Genomic DNA, 15,070 nt, shown 5'->3' on the forward strand with positions numbered 1-15,070 from the left:
AATTCTCAAAACTCAGTTCATAATAATATTAACCAAAGTAGATCAAACTGAGCTTACTTCTGTCAAAGTAGGACAACCTAAAAAACCAGAACAGAGGGACAATTCAGAAAGCAGGAGCAATGAGCACATAAGGAAAATTCTGAACAAAAGTTGACCAAGACAAATTCCTTGTGTGTTCAATCACACTTGGCCAATAAAAATTCTATTCTATTCTATTCTATTCTATTCTATTCTATTCTATTCTATTCTATTCTATTCTATTCTATTTGGAAGAAGGTAGGGCTCTTCCAGGACTGAATCTGGAAATGTTCATATAGTTTTTCTGATTAGGAAAACCCAAAAGCTGCTTGAATGGATAGAGTTAACAGATCAAAGATTCATCACACTGAAGGGAAAAGTTGTCTATTTAATTCCAACAAGAATAGCTTCAAACTGAGTCAAATTAAACAAATTAAGCCAATAGTAAATTTAAACTTCTTTATATTATCTCCCAACCTCTGTTGGATATACAGCATGTCCTCATTATTGTTAGTTTGGCATAACAATTATTGGCTGGTTCTATGAAACACAGTATGTTGTTAGTTAAGAATAACCTAAACTCTTTTAAATTGTGAAGAAAACATGGCAGAGCCAGAATGAAACATTTAAAAGAATTTTAGTAGAATGACACATAAATCTTGGCAGTGTCATTCTTTGGATGGATAGGGTAGCTTAATAAAGATGATCCCAAGTAAAACTCTAGTGCCCATGATATTGCTAAGCCTACTCATGGAAAGGTCTTAAACACCAAAACTAAGCTCTTCCTAATGTCCAGATACTTTGAAATGCTGTATTTCCAATGCGCATTGGAGCTGTGGTGGTACAGTGGTTAGAATGCAGTATTGCAGGCTAATTCTGCAGACTGCCAGTAGTTCCATTTTCACCAGCTCAGGGTTGACTCAGCCGTCCATCCTTCTGAGGTCGGTAAAATGAGGACCCATATAGTTGGGGGCAATATGCTGACCTGTAAACCTCTTAGAGAGGGCTGTAAAGCACTGTGAAGCAGTATATAAGTCTAAGTGGTATTGCTATTGCTATTGCTATCTTAATCTTGCTAGAGTTTAAGAAGGTAGAATCAATCTTCCTGTCTTCTATCTCTCTTTCCCCCCCTTAAATTTCATGGGAAAGAAAGTGGATGTCCCAGTTTGTAAATTGTCTTCCCAGGTTGTTTTCCTAGGCTGCACACTGCTAAGTTCTTGACAGCATATTTTAAATGGTCATTAAGTTGATCTTTGTCTAAGTTTTTCTAGAACGTAAATTTAAATCACATCTATTTGCCTGGGAGGGATCTGGCACTTTTTGCATAGAGAGAAAGAGGCTGTTAGGTTTTACATGGTTGAGATGTATCTAGACAGAAGTAGCATCTGGCATTTCAAGCAGTTAATGTTTTACGATTGATATGGCCCTGTTTCCACTGTTACTGGCTTAAGTGTGCTTCTATTTACCATTTCACACTGTATTTTTTTTATTTACATGAAAGAAAAGATTATTACCAAGATAATAATATCCTGTGGTGTTTTATCTTATATATGCCCTAATATAAGTCCTACAGTTCTTTTAAGTGAATTGGGATATTCTACAATAATTGCCCGATGTCACTTTATAAGTGGGGATTTGGAACTGGGCTTTCTCAGTTGTAAACAGGCAGCCCTGTAGGATGGTACCTTTTTCAGGCTGATAAATAGTTTGGTCATTGAGCAATATGCCAGGAATCACGCTCTCTAACAAATGTGTTCCAAGGCAAAGTAGGTAGAAAATGCACAAAAGAATCTTGGATCAGTTAATGATATAATAGCACACTTACAACTATGATCGCAACCCTGGAAAGTTTGCCTACCAGTTTTTCAAAGCTACATGCAGTCTATACTACGGTCTCAGGATTTGTACTCGTTCACTAATCCAAATTGGTGTTTTGATATCAGGCAGCTTATCAGCACCAGCCAGAGAAGCCTAAATTCTTGCCCAGTTCCTCAGAAATCAGAAAGTCTCCCCAAAAAAGCCTTTGGCAGCATTTAGCACTTATCATCCCTATACAATCCCTCAACATACCACAATATAGATAGCTATTGAACAAATAGCTGACCATCTGTTCTACATTTTTCTCATGTGTGGATATGTTATTAGACACATACATTACAGAAGAGGCATTCCATGAGATCTTAACACAGAACATCAACCTGAGGCAAAATATATAGCCAAATCATATAAAGCAGAACAGAGTATAGTCTAAAATGCGATGTAATAACTCCTACCAACTACTGGAAGCGAGCTTCGTAGGCAAGCTACTACCAATCTCCCATTTGGAAGAATTTCAGGAGCTACTTCTCCTATAAAGTTAAAACTAAATTGAAATATGCATACATTTAACTACATGCTGCAGTTTTGATACCCCCTCCATTGCATTGGGACAATTCAAGCCCAAAGCATGCTGCTTTTATCCCATGCAATACATTGACAGATATTTCATATATAAAGTAAAATAGTGAGTCACACTCACATACAGGTAGTCCTCGACTTACAACCACAATTGAACCCAGAAATTTCTGTTGTTAAACGAAACATTTTAAAATGAATTTCGCACCCCATTTTATGAAATTTCTTGCCACAATGTAAATCACTGCAATTGCCAAGTTAGTAATAAGGGTTACTAAGTGAATCTGACTTCCCCATTGACTTTGCTTGTGTTGTGTCTTGCCCGCTCTCACCGCAGCCGGGGTCTTCTTATCTGTTTCCGAACGCTGAGGAATGTCCTAGTATGCCTCCCGGCCCCAGCCCTGGCTCCATGCCCAGACAGGCTGCGGAGGAGGGAGCACCTCCCGGCCCCAGCCCTGGCTCCATGCCCAGACAGGCTGAGGAGGAGGGAGCACCTCCCGGCCCCAGCCCTGGCTCCATGCCCAGGCAAACGGAGCAACTAGACCCCTCCCCCTCCCCCACAGCATGTGAGCCTGAGAGAGGTCAATTACCAACAGCTGCCGACTGGAGTGACCCTCGCTTCAGAAGAATTGATAGGCGGCGGCGTCAGAAGGAAGGGAGGGGCAGGCCTGGATAAGTGCTGAGTCATGGAGCCACACCCCATGGCCTATATAAAGGATCTGCTTTCTGGCAGTCTCTGAGTCAGGCAAAGTCGAACATACCTTGCTGAAGTCACTTTCTGGTCTCCTGCCTGCCTTGAGGACTTTGCTAGGACTTTGGCAGAGCTGCAGAGGCACGCCTGATTCGGATTTCCCTGACCCGGCCGTCAGTGGAGGAGTGGGACACGACAGCTTGTAACAAAGTTGTAAAATGTGATCCCAGGACACTAAAACTGCCATCAATGTGAGTCAGTTGCCAAGTGTCTGGATTTTGATCACATGAACATGGGGATGCTGCAATGGTCATAAGTGTGACAAACCTATCATCCATAGTCCTTTTCATGGTGTATCTGTAGCACTTTTGATCATGGGTTGCACTTTATAGCAGTCTGAAAAAAGAATGAGAAAATACAGGGGAATAATGATATGATATCCAATGTAGATGCCCCATTAAATTTGACCAAACCATCCCAGAGTACTGCTTGAGTAAATACTTATTAAAATAACTTCTGGATCTTTGAAAGACCGTTAACTCACATTTTACTTACCATGTACAACATGTGTTTCATACTATGCAGAAAATAGAGAAAATCTAAGACTTTTATATAATTGATTTGTGCATTAATGACACCATCAGAAATAACAACTCTTCTATTGCTCTATCTTTGGTATAACATTACATATGCATATAGTCCCTTGTAGAACCTTATTTCTGCATTTGATAATGTGGTTGATGTAGGTTGCTTTTTTTGTCAATCTTGAGAATTCGTTCCATTTTCCCCCAATCTGAGTCAACTGGTGTAAGAGATAGATCTTCCTTCTAATGTACGTGTAGGTAAATTTATATTCATGGATGTCAAAGCAATCACAGCTGGGCAGCATGCAACCTGCTATTTTTCATACTGCACCTGCCAAGTTATGTTTTGAGTTGTTGATAACATAGTATAGGCTAATTATGTTTTTCTTCTCTATCCTTAACCAGCCAGTTGTGTAGGTTTTTCAATAGCTGAACAACGGGGCTATTTCAAAGCAAATTAGTGTAGGACATTAAGGGCAGAAATCCTTCAGCAATACATAATAATAATGGGGGAAACAGGACTGTGGTATACAAAAACAAACAATGCGAGTTACTTTTCCTTGAAATGCCAGGAAGGATTATTTTGCTGCCAGTGCAAGCTAAGATCTATTGTGTCAAAAGTAGTTCAATTGTGACTATGGAGATTCTCAGTCATCCAGGTCATGGTTGTCCCAAAGGTGCTTTTTCAAGAGGCAAATAGACTTTCTTGTTTTTCTATGAAAACGTTTCACTTCTCATCCTAGAAGGGTCTTCTGAAGAAAAACAAGAAATCTTCTTCAAAAAATAAAACAAAACAAGAAAGCCCAGTTGCCTCTTGAAAAAACACCTTTAGTACAATTGTGCTCCACTTCTTAGAAGTCAAAATATTCCATGTTTACTCATAAGAATGTTAACTGGCCCATATATTGTTATGCCTTCATTATAAACTGTATACAATCTATTGTATATAATTTTGCCCCTAGGGTTCCTTTTTTTCTTGTAAATAAATTTCTAAAAATGCAGAAAAATGGTACCAAGAACTTACATATCATACCAACAAAGTATGTTAACAAACTATTATCAACAAAGCTATTCTTGAAAAATTTAATGTACACAATATTTTTCTGCAGACACAGCATATAAAAGTTCTTTTTGTGCCTGCATTTTTGATCCAAAAATGTAACTTGGTCCCAGTTTCAGGAAGGAAATATCATAGATTTCATATATTCATTCATTCATTCATTCATTCATTCATTCATTCATTCATTCATTCATTCATCCGTTCATTAATTCTTAAATTTCCATAGATATTTATCTTGTATCAAAAGTCCAGGTGATTCACAACTGAAAAATAAAGCATACAATTTAATGACGTTTAAAGCATCTTATTATATTATATTCCAATCTGTATAAAGAGAGTATTAGTATTCTGGAATATTAACTTTCCAGAATAAAGAAAATTCTTTATTCTGGAAGATTCTTTCTTTGAACATTGGCATCCATTTTTTAAAAAAAGGATTTTCTCTATCTTCATGCTTCCAGAAGCAATTGCTGAATTCTCAGTGTATAATGTATTGAAATTGCTTATCAAATATGGCATGATTTTTCCTCCAGGCTCTGCAATTTTATATAGATATAGATATATATTGCATCACTGCACAGTTCACATTGCTAAAGCAACTTCACTTTCATACAATCATCCAGCTTTAAACTAAGCTTTCCACTTGTTGGCAGAATCAGTAAGATATGCCTTGCAGATGAGATGCAGCAGAGTCAGATAAAGATATTCTGTTCTTCTGGGCCCAGCCATGGTTAGTCCATCTTCCTTCTCTTTGCTAGATCATCTGTACGTATGCAAAATATGCTCAGATGTAGTTAATTAAAAGTTTAGTTCAAGGATCTACCTCCCTGATCAGTCAGCCTTGTGCTAAACAAGAACCAAAACAATCACCAGACACCAAATTTTGGGCTTAGACAATTTAGAACTACACAGACTTCAATCTGACCTAAGCATAGTACATAAAATTATCTACCACAATGTCCTACCTGTCAATGAGTACTTCAACTTCAACCACAACAATACACGAGCAAATAATAGATACAAACTCAAGGTAAACTGCTCCAAACTTGATTGCAAAAAATATGACTTCAGTAACAGAGTGGTCAATGCCTGGAATACTCTACCTTACTCTGTAGTTTCTTCCCCAAGCCCCAAAAACTTTAAGCTTAAACTATCTACTGTTGACCTCACCCCATTCCTAAGAGGTCTGCAAGGGGCGTGCATAAGTGCACCTGCGTGCCTACCGTCCCTGTCCTAATATTCCCTTTTTACTTACTCTTTTCATGTATCCAAATTATGTTTATACTTTTACCTGTTATCTTATATATGATTAACTAAATAAATAAATAAATAAATCATGAAGTATCATGAAGTCATCATGATATCAGTTGGCCAATTGGAAAGTCCCACTTTGAAATAATCCTACTACCCTTGTAGAAATCCTTCTGTTGTCAAAATTTGCTTTATGCTTTAGCATATGAAGGAAAAAGAATCACAAGTTCCTCGAATATTTAGGTAGACAAGAGCATATCCAGACTTTCTTCTTGGCCCATTACAAGCCACTCAACATTCCTGAATGCAGGAATGAATGACACTATCACCCTTCCACATCAGCCCTTTCCAAATATACCTCCGGCCTGGGTTTTCCAGCTTTGGTTCTTCAAGTTCCCAATCCAATCCCTCTTAAATCCATCAAAGCAAAGGGTTTATTTTGTTCCATTCTAGGACCACCTACAATTGTCTCCAGTACCTGTGCTACCTCTTGGTCCCTGCCCTGTGCAGCTGTTTTGTCCTCAGTTGCTAAATGATTATATTCTCTGCTGATTGGCAGTTGCTATTTGTTTTATGGTCTTGCTATTGATTAAGTCAATGAACGCTCCTAGGTCCTAGAATACTCCATTCATCCTTTTTATCTTCTAGTGCAGGAGTCCCCAGCCCAGGGGTGAAATCCAGCAGGTTCTCACGTGTTCTGGATAACCGGTAGTGGAAATTTTGAGTAGTTCAGAGAACCGGCAAATACCACCTCTGGCTGGCCCCAGAGTGGGGTGGGAATGGAGATTTTGCAATATCCTTCTCCCAGGAGTAGGGTGGGAATGGAGATTTTGCAGTATCCTTCCCCTGCCATACCCACCAAGCCACACCCACCAAGCCACGCCCACAGAAACAGTAGTAAAAATGTTGAATTCCACCACTGCCCCAAGCCCTGTTTCATGAACCGGCACCGGGCCAAGGCATGCCAGAAACTGGGCCATGCAAGCAAAGCCCCATCTGCAGGATGCAGGTAGCACTCCCCCTCGAGTCTTCCGGAGAAACCTCTCTCCACAGAACAGGTCCCTGCTGCCCAAAAGGTTGGGGGCCAATATTCTTAAGAGCACCGTTCAGTTTCTACCAAGGGCAGATGAAGCTTGCTCCCCTTCTTTTCCTTCCTCTGCCCACAGTACTGCAAAGCTTTTTCTCTCTCTCTTAGCTTGCAAGGACTAATACTGTAATTTTGTTCTTTCTTGCTTTAAAACCGCTGTAAAGTTTCCCAGGATTTATAAATGAGCATCAGAAGGTTCCTTCCCTAAATCTGTTGGCATTTATTTTTCAAGTGCATATGATGCTCACTACCAAACAGCTCTAGGCAAACGACAAATATAAAAACCTTAACAGTCTATTTATTTAAACTTTAATAAACCTCACATTTTTTTTAAAAAAAATTCTATATCTTTAAAGGGCCTGAGTAATATATAAACACAGAGAGAGAGATAGGGAGAGGGAGTTGGGGGGGACAGGGAGGGGAAAGAGCTTTTTCTCTTTCTCCTATACTATTTACAGTATATCAGTTTATTCCAGTATTTCATTCTTTTCTCTGTTCTGGAAATGTTGTCTCAAAATGCTCTGGTTCTTTTACTGGTTTTCAAGCCCAATGAATCACACCAAATACCTGGAAGAAAAAAAATAGAACATTTATTTGCAAATAAAAGAGTTGCCCAGAGGCAAGGTCCAAATGGGCACTTTCCAGCTTGGAGTAGACCCCCTATTATTCCATTTTGAAAAGCAGACATCGCCATGACATTGCCATGGGAGCACACATCGTTATAAACCAATCACTAAGAGCAACATCACAATAGTCACAGTAAGACAACTCAGCTAATGGTTATAAGGTAGGCTAAGATTTTTTACCTCATCATTAACATTCCTCTTTACCAAAAACATTCCTAAGCAACCTGGTACCAGAGTCTTACCCACCACTTTATTGGTCCGGCATTCCTGAACAAGAGGCAGACAAGAGTCTTGTTCAAGCTGATATCATCCCTGGTTAATAAAGCAGTTCAACTCTATGTAAATAGATAGAAAGCACTACTATAGGTTTTTTTTAATGTGGTAAATAATAATAATTAATAATAAATTAAAATACATTAAAGTGGGCTGTCCCGACTTCTGACAGAAAGATTCTGGTACCAAAAGTCTGGGCATTTTTACTACTAACTACTTTTTAAGGGGATTTTAAAGAAGACCATCGTGAAAATCTTTCTCTGAAGATATAATATCTTCAATGTCTCTCCCATTAGGGAAAGAGATTTGATGATGATTACTGCCAGATTTTTCTTTTCTTTTCTTTTTTTTAAAATGTTTTAGCTGGTTCTGTTTTATTGATTTGAAAATGATTTTTATAGGACTTTTAATTTTTTATTGGGGGCCGTTCCAGAATTGGTTGAAAGATGGGCCCGTATTAAATGTTATCAATCAATCAATCAATCAATCAATCAATCAATCAATCAGGATTAAAATCAATGGTAGATGATCTACTTATTTTCAAATGTGCAATAAAAGGGATATTATAACCTGTCCCACTTTGTAGGGTCATGGATACAGTCTTCTTGTTCCTAAAATCTGTAGAAATTCTCAGTCATCCAGGTCATGGTTGTCCCAAAGGTACTTTTTCAGGAGGCAATTGGACTTTCTTAATTTTTCTTTGAAGACGTTTCACTTCTCATCCAAGAAGCTTGTTCAGCTCTCACAGGATAGTGGGGAATGGAAGGATTTATATTCCTTGCAGACAGCTGGTCAGTTGCATCCTTTCAGAGGGTCGTTGAAGCGCTTGGAGGTTTATCTGTGTCCTCAGGGTCACCTGAGTATTGCTCCTGGTTCCTGTAGTCTGCAATTTTTTTCTCTGGAAATCCATTCCTACTCCCACACCATTCCAAGGATGTTCATCTCAAATTGTATACCTAAAAAGTTGTTCTTGTTCCTAAGGCTGGCATAGAAACCAAGCAGCTGATTAGAGCAGAAAACACTGTGACTCCTTGCTGTATAAAGTTCCTTTTCCCCCACCCCACTTTTTTTTGTTTTTTGTTTTGTTTTGTTTTTTCATTTTGGTTTGGTACAGAAGAAACTTTCACAGGATTGTTTATAATGCTGTTAGTATTATCCAATTATCCTCCATCTTATGGCTTGGCATTGCAGATTATTATTTAATATAGTGGGAAGATACAGTAGCACACAGCTATTACAAGAGGGCTGTTAGAAGCATAACATCTTTATGGCTTGCAGACCATATAATATATTTTCCCTGTAAAGCTATTATAATATAAAGCCTGTTTTTCACTGGTTATATTGGTATCCTATTAAAGTAGTACAATGCTTTTAAGGAATCCTGCATTATTTTTATACTGTCACAATGATTAGTCTAGCCTTTGAATTACAACATCATTTACAATCTAGGGAAAGCTAGCAACCTAACAGCTCCAGAAATAAAGATATGAACTTTTTTTTCTATCCTGCATTTCAACATGGACATTCCCCCACCCCGGTGGCTTCCAGGCTTGATCATTTTAAAAGTTAATGGTCAGTGAAAAGTTGGAATACAGTAAAGTACCAACTTTTTACATCTTTTAAAATTCTAAGAATAATCAAAAGAATCCATTTTCCATCTAAACAATCTTAGCAAATAAAAGTGATAAATGATTAATAGCTTCTGCTTTGTTCAAAAGTGGCCTATCTGCCTTGGATAAGTGAATTGGGGCTATGCAGAGTGAAAAACCTTGTACCTTGATGAACGTATCTTTTTTTTTATGTACACTGAGAGCATATGCATATAGTGACCAGATGTCCCGCTTTTGGCGGGACAGTCCCGCTTTTTAATAATTTGTCCCACGTCCCGCTGCAATTACAAAAAGTCCCAATTTTTTTTTTGTTTCACTCCCATTCTGAAAATGGGAGGTGGCAACGCAAGAGGAGGAGGCGGAGAAGGGGAAGTGGCGGAGAAGGGAGCGCGAGAGGGAGGAGAGACGCCGCTTGAATTCACCCGAGAGGAAGAGAAGAGCGGAGAGGAGAGCCGAGGAGAGCCTTGCCTGCCTGGAAGAGCGGAGAAGCAGCAGCCGCTCCTTCTCCTCCAGGCAGGTGGCAAGACTCAGCATGCATGCGCCCCCTGCCCCCCCTCCCCCCGTCAATGGTGTCCCGCTTTGCCATGGCTGAAATCTGGTCACTTTACATATGCACCAAGAAAATTCCTTATGTGTCCAATCACACTTGGCCATAAAAAATTCTATTCTATTCTATTCTAAAAGCACAATTATATGTGATGTCTATGGAGATTCTCAGTCATCTAGGTCATGGTTTCCCAAAGGTGCTTATTCAAGAGGCAACTGGAATTTCTGGATTTTCTTTGAAGATGTTTTGCTTCTCATACAAGAAGCTTCTTCAGCTCTGACTGGATGGTGGGGAATGGAAGGATTTATACTCCTTACAGACAGCTTGTCATTTGCATTCTTTTAGTGAGTCGTTAAGGTCACCTTGAGGTTTATCTGTGTCATCAGGGTCACCTGAGTAGTGCAAGAGCTTTTTGGAATGGTTGAAATGTAGACTGGAGAGAGAGTATGTCATATCCCTCCCCCTCTGTTGAGAGCAGGCTGTTCAACTTTGATATAGATGGTCTCTTTGACTCCTCTTTCAATTCAGCAGTTCTCTCTGTCCAAAATGTAAACTTTGCTGACTTCAAAAGTGTGGCCTTTTTCTTTTAAATGCAGATGGACTGCTGAATCTAGTCCTGATAAGTTTGTTCACCTATATTGTGCCATTCAATTATAAAGTGGTTGTTTAATAGAGGGCAAGGAATATGACATCATCTATCTCCAATCTACAACACAGTCCTTTCAACAGTTCCAGGAAGGCTCCACACCCATTTGCAGTACTCAGGTGACCCTGACAACATAGATAAATCTCCAGGTGGCCTTAACAACACACTAAAAGAATGCAAATGACAAGCTGTCTGCAAGAAGTATAAATCCTTCCATTCCCCACCATCCAGTCACCCCTGAAAAAGCTCCTTGGATGGGTAGCAAAACGTCTTCAAAGAAAAACCAAAAAGTCCAGTTGCCCCTTGAAAAAGCACCTTTGAGATAATTATACATGATGTTTTAAGTCAAGCTATATCCATCATGACTGGCATTTGAGGAGAGAAGTTATTCGACTATATGTTCTCAAAAGTCCACTTGTGCCAACTTCATTTCTGTAAGATTATCTTTAAGCGGGCAGGAGCTAAATTAAGTTTCCTTAATGATACAAGAGGGAAAATTCAGGGATAAACAGCTCAGATTATTCCCTAACAATCTCGTTAGTGTGCATTCCATCCTACTTCTTTGCCCCATAAAAAATTACAGCTAGTAGTAAAAGAACATTTAAGTGCTTCTTTTTGAACCAATTTTCTCAATATGTTTTTTCTTTCTTTCAAAACTGGCATCTCTAGATAAAGTTGGTTTGTCTAAAATGTGCATTTTCAGATTCATGATGCTACAATGGTTCAAATTTTATTTTTTTATTTTATTCCTTATTTATTTATTTTGTCACAACAATATACATAAGCATCACACAAAAAGATTATATAGTATATAAACATATATATGAAGATATATATATATATATATATATATATATATATATATATATATATATATATATATATATATATATATATATATATATATGAAGATATATATATATATATATATATATATATATATATATATATGAAGAAAAAAAGAAAACAATAGGACAGGAACGGTAGGCACGTTTGAGCTCTTATGCAGGCTGTTCAACTTTGATATAGATGGTCTCTTTGACTCCTCTTTCAATTCAGCAGTTCTCTCTGTCCAAAATGTAAACTTTGCTGACTTCAAAAGTGTGGCCTTTTTCTTTAAAGACATTTCACTTCTCATCCAAGAAGCTTCCTCAGCTCTGACTGGATGATGGGGAATGGAAGGATTTATATTCCTTGCAGACAGCTGGTCAGAGAGTTGTTGAAGCACTTGGAGGTTTATCTGTGTCATCAGGGTCACCTGAGTAGTGCAAGAGCTTTTTGGAATGGTTGAAATGTAGACTGGAGAGAGTATGTCATATCCTCCCCTCTGTTGAGAGCAGGCTGTTCAACTTTGATATAGATGGTCTCTTTGACTCCTCTTTCAATTCAGCAGTTCTCTCTGTCCAAAATGTAAACTTTGCTGACTTCAAAAGTGTGGCCTTTTTCTTTAAAGACATTTCACTTCTCATCCAAGAAGCTTCCTCAGCTCTGACTGGATGATGGGGAATGGAAGGATTTATATTCCTTGCAGACAGCTGGTCAGAGAGTTGTTGAAGCACTTGGAGGTTTATCTGTGTCATCAGGGTCACCTGAGTAGTGCAAGAGCTTTTTGGAATGGTTGAAATGTAGACTGGAGAGAGAGTATGTCATATCCCTCCCCCTCTGTTGAGAGCAGGCTGTTCAACTTTGATATAGATGGTCTCTTTGACTCCTCTTTCAATTCAGCAGTTCTCTCTGTCCAAAATGTAAACTTTGCTGACTTCAAAAGTGTGGCCTTTTTCTTTAAAGACATTTCACTTCTCATCCAAGAAGCTTCCTCAGCTCTGACTGGATGATGGGGAATGGAAGGATTTATATTCCTTGCAGACAGCTGGTCAGAGAGTTGTTGAAGCACTTGGAGGTTTATCTGTGTCATCAGGGTCACCTGAGTAGTGCAAGAGCTTTTTGGAATGGTTGAAATGTAGACTGGAGAGAGAGTATGTCATATCCCTCCCCCTCTGTTGAGAGCAGGCTGTTCAACTTTGATATAGATGGTCTCTTTGACTCCTCTTTCAATTCAGCAGTTCTCTCTGTCCAAAATGTAAACTTTGCTGACTTCAAAAGTGTGGCCTTTTTCTTTTAAATGCAGATGGACTGCTGAATCTAGTCCTGATAAGTTTGTTCACCTATATTGTGCCATTCAATTATGAAGTGGTTGTTTAATAGAGGGCAAGGAATATGACATCATCTATCTCCAATCTACAACACAGTCCTTTCAACAGTTCCAGGAAGGCTCCACACCCATTTGCAGTACTCAGGTGACCCTGACAACATAGATAAATCTCCAGGTGGCCTTAACAACACACTAAAAGAATGCAAATGACAAGCTGTCTGCAAGAAGTATAAATCCTTCCATTCCCCACCATCCAGTCACCCCTGAAAAAGCTCCTTGGATGGGTAGCAAAACGTCTTCAAAGAAAAACCAAAAAGTCCAGTTGCCCCTTGAAAAAGCACCTTTGAGATAATTATACATGATGTTTTAAGTCAAGCTATATCCATCATGACTGGCATTTGAGGAGAGAAGTCATTTGACTATATGTTCTCAAAAGTCCACCTGTGCCAACTTCATTTCTGTAAGATTATCTTTAAGCGGGCAGGAGCTAAATTAAGTCTCCTTAATGATACAAGAGGGAAAATTCAGGAATAAACAGCTCAGATTATTCCCTAACAATCTCGTTAGTGTGCATTCCATCCTACTTCTTTGCCCCATAAAAAATTACAGCTAGTAGTAAAAGAACATTTAAGTGCTTCTTTTTGAACCAATTTTCTCAATATGTTTTTTCTTTCTTTCAAAACTGGCATCTCTAGATAAAGTTGGTTTGTCTAAAATGTGCATTTTCAGATTCATGATGCTACAATGGTTCAAATTTTATTTTTTATCTGATACTTATTTTAAATATAATCAATCCACATTTTCCATTCCAAAATTTATGTTGTTAAACGAGACTTCTGTTAAGTGAGTTTTGCTCCATTTTACAACCTTTCTTGCCACAGTTGTTAAGTGAATTAGCACCGTTGTTAAGTTAGTAACACCGTTGTTAAGTAAATCTGGCTTCCCCATGGACTTTGCTTGCCAGAAAGTTGCATAGGTCAGGGGTTTCCAACCTTGGCAACTTTAAGTCTGGTGGACTTCAACTCCCAGAATTCCCCAGCCAGCAAAGCATAGGTGATTACATGACCCCTGAAACCGTCATAAATATGAGTCAGTGTCCAAGCATCTGAATTATGATCACATGACCATGGGGATGCTGCAACAGTGTGAAAAATGTTCATAAGTCACTTTTTTCAGGTCTGTTGTAACTTTGCCTGATCACTAAATAAAAGGTTGTAAATCAGGATTACCTGTAGTCTCATAGATAACTTTGTCTTAAACATCATAGGTTGGACAAAGTAACAAGATTGATTTGATGGCTCTGAGTTGATTTTTCAGGTTCCTTCTTTAATAACCAAGAGAGATTTCACGGAAGAAATGATGAGACATTGAAAAGCATATTTCAAGGTTCCAACTGACAAACCCAACATAAGCATGCACTGTCAAGACGTTCCAATCTCTGAATGCAAAACTTTATTGAGTACATCATATCAGCACAGATTGAAAGCAAAACCAACTCTATCTAATTCCCACAGTTTTCATATAATTAAAGAATAGAATCTTCCTCTTCCCTCCCTCCCCATTAGTGCAGGTCACATTGTCCAATTAGATGTCTAGGTATTATTGAAAACTGTCCAAGTCTTTGCCGAACATCTGGTTAGATGACCTTGGTTCCCATGGGACAATTTCTTGTTGCCGCCTGGAACTGGCATTCCACAAGTGGTTCTTCCTCTCACCTGATATTGTGGCAAGCTGAAAAGCGGCAATGGCTGAAACAGCAAAATCACACTTTGAACTTGACAGCATATACCTCTCTCCATAATGTTGCCCAATGAAAGACATAGCATGCAAAGGGTTATGATTGTGGTAACATTCTTTTTTTTTATTGAAAAAGTTTTACAACAAACAAGTTTTTTTAAAAAAACTTCCCCCTTCCCCCTCACCCCTTCCTCCCCTCTCCCCCTCCCACTTCCCCCCCTCCCCCAGAGACTTCCCAGAACAAAATATAGGATATAACATCTAACAGACATACGCTAAAATACAACAAAAACCATATCCCATAATCCCTTCTCCCCCATTGATCCCTTAACCCCCCATTCCCCTTTTAAGCAAATACACAAATACAATATGTTCCCTACCATCACTCATAAGC

Source organism: Ahaetulla prasina, chromosome 6 (assembly GCF_028640845.1).
Source record: "Ahaetulla prasina isolate Xishuangbanna chromosome 6, ASM2864084v1, whole genome shotgun sequence".
NCBI classification, from domain to species: domain Eukaryota; kingdom Metazoa; phylum Chordata; class Lepidosauria; order Squamata; family Colubridae; genus Ahaetulla; species Ahaetulla prasina.